Source organism: Triticum dicoccoides, chromosome 7A, assembly GCF_002162155.2.
Source record: "Triticum dicoccoides isolate Atlit2015 ecotype Zavitan chromosome 7A, WEW_v2.0, whole genome shotgun sequence".
Classification (NCBI taxonomy): Eukaryota; Viridiplantae; Streptophyta; class Magnoliopsida; order Poales; family Poaceae; genus Triticum; species Triticum dicoccoides.
Window position 1 is genome coordinate 715,205,468 of NC_041392.1, and position 3,017 is coordinate 715,208,484.

Here is a 3,017-nt window from a genome sequence, read left to right on the forward strand (position 1 = left end):
AACCGCCCCACTCGCCCCCTAGCCCCACGCGCGCCGCCGCCTACTCCACCTCCTCCCCTGCCACCGCCGCCGCCCTGCCCCGGCCCCGGGCGCCCTGCCCCGCCCCGACTCCCTGCCTGCTCCTTCTCCGGTGAGGTGAGCTAGCCTTCTTTTTTTTCAATGTATTTCATTTGTTAGATGAATGCCACTGTTAGATGCATGAATGGATATTAGATGCATGGATGAATGGATATTAGATGTGTATGCTAGATATATGAATAAAATGTAGTTTTTTTGTTTTGTTTAGTTTTATTAGGTTTTTAGATGCATAGTAGATAATTTTTATTAAGTTTGTGAATGGATGTTAGTCAAGTTAACAAATGTTTTACACACTTAGTTTGTTAAATATAGATGAATAGATTTTGGTTAAGTTTGTGATAGATGGATGTATATTGGTCAAGTTAGTATTTGGTCAAGTTAGTGTTATGGTCATGTTGATTCATATATAAGAAGCAGATCGAGGCACTTGGTTTCTAAAATACTTAATAAAGATTTTTTTTGCAATTTGACATGTTGTTTCATGTCGATTCATAATGTTGTGCCAAATGGTTAATGTGAGGTGAAGACCTAATTTTTTTCACTTGATGGAATTAACAGGATTTGTGGTGTTCCCATCTTCGTGGAGTGACCGTCGACGTTGGAGGTGTTGGTCCACGATCGTCCCTCCTTTGATCGACTACATCCTCTACATCGGAGGGTGAGCAACAATTCCATGACCTCGTCCACTTTTTTTTCCATGTCACTAGATTAAATTTTCACATCAAGTCGCGTAACCTAGGTCTCCCGTTCGAAGGGGTTGCATCGATAAATATGCATTCAATTGCATATTTATCACCGCAGCTCTTTCGGATTGTCCAGCGCTTTCCACAGACAGCCCGAGGATGTGTAGATTGGGTACGTTGTTCATGCTCTACCCCGTTCCGAGACAGGATTTCGGCGGCGCCTCCCTGTTGTTCTCTGGATGCACATTCTCTCGGCATTTTGCCAAGACGTGTATTTGGAGAACAGCGGGGAGGTGCTGCCGAAATTTTGTCTCGGAATGGGGTAGAGCATGGACAACGTACTCAATCTACACATTCTCGGGTGGGATTAGGACCCATCTTTACCTATTAGAGATGTAGGTGGATTAAATGTCGTTTCTCGTCAACCTTGTAAAAAATAAAATATTGATGTGAGTAATTTAAATGAATCCTTAATTTTGTTGTGTGGCTTCCAATAAAGCAGAGATGGCAGATAATCAGTGGATGTACAGTGGGTTTTTCCGTCGGAATCAAGTAACAACAGAGTGGGTCGAGAAAACTGATGTGTTTTTGAAAGAGATATTCCTTAGTCCAATGAGGATGGTGCCAGAATGCCCGTGTGCCAGATGTAAGAGACGTATCCACAGAGATAAGAGTGAGATGACTAAGCACCTTCGCACGCATGGGTTTATGCCCAACTTTAATATGCCGATAAACTTTGCCCAGCGGGACCATGGTAGAGAGGATGTGATACGACAACGCGTTGCTGGTTATGAGGACGATGGGGTTAGAGACATGCTAGATGATGTCTTTGCTGCACAACCGACACCTCCGTCACATTCAGCGAATGATCCGGAGGAGCCGGAGGAAACCGCAAAGGCCTTCCTGGAAATCTTGGCCTCATCAAAGAAACCTCTCTATGAGGGTGCCAAGTTGTCTGTGCTGGATGCTATCTCGCAACTGATGGCAGTCAAGGCTGAGTACGGCTGTAGCCGAGGTTGCTTTGAAGCATTTCTGGGAGTATGGGCTAACAGCCTGCCTGAGGGCCATAAACTGCCGAAAACCATGTACGCTACAAAGAAAATCATGAAGGCGCTCTCCATGGACTATGAGAAAATACATGTTTGTCCAAAGAATTGCCTTTTGTTTAGGCATGAGTATGCGGATGACAAGTACTGTAGGAAGTGCGGTTCCTCTCGGTATATTGAGGTGGTCGATAAGCATGGTCAGAAGCAGCAGCTAAAAATCCCTATGAAGGTTCTTCGGTATCTTGATTTTATAAAAAGACTACAGCGCCTTTTCATCACCGAGGAGTCTGCCAAAATGATGAAGTGGCACAAGGAAGGGAAAAGGTACAATCCAAAAAAAAATTGTACATCCATCAGGAGGTGAAGCATGGAAGTCATTCGATATAGAGTACCCAGAGGAAGCAGCCGAGGCTAGGAATGTCAGAATTGCTATAACAGGTGATGGGTTCAATCCATATGGTATGTCGTCTAATCCATACAGCCGTTGGCCCGTATTTGTTATTCCGCTCAATCTTCCTCCCGGCGCCATAATGCAACGCAAGACCATGTTCCTGTCGCTTATAATTCCGGGGCCTGAATATCTGGGGAAGAATTTGAGTGTGTTTATGCAGCCGTTGGTGGATGATTTGCACCATTCTTGGTACTTCTCGAGGTTGACATACGACCGACATCTGCAGAAAAATTTCTTGATGAAAGTTTGGCTACAATATTGCATGCATGACTTTCCCGGTTATGCCTTGTTCTGCGGATGGTGTACAAGTGGAAAGATGCCTTGCCCAGTGTGCATGCAGGCCTTGATTTTCATTTGGCTGAAGAAGGGTGGCAAGTATGTTGCATTTGACCTGCATCGACAGTTCCTCCCTCCAGACCATCCTGATAGGGAAGACAAGAAGAACTTCACAAAAGGCAAAGTTGTCCATGAAGTAAACGAGGTTCCAACGTTTTCTGGTGCGGATGGGCTTGCTCAGCTGAAAGCTCTTAAGCCTGCCGGTGAAGGGAAAGGCAAAGGCAAAGGCAAAGGCAAAGGCAAAGCCACAGGCGAAGACGAGGGCGAGGGCAAAGGAAAAGTTAAAGGGAATTTTTTTTGAAGGATATGGTGAGACGTACAACTGGACTCACATTACCCCCTTCACGCAGCTTCCCTATTTTAAGGACCTCAAACTTCCATACAACATAGACGTGATGCACACCGAAAAGAATGTCGCAGAGT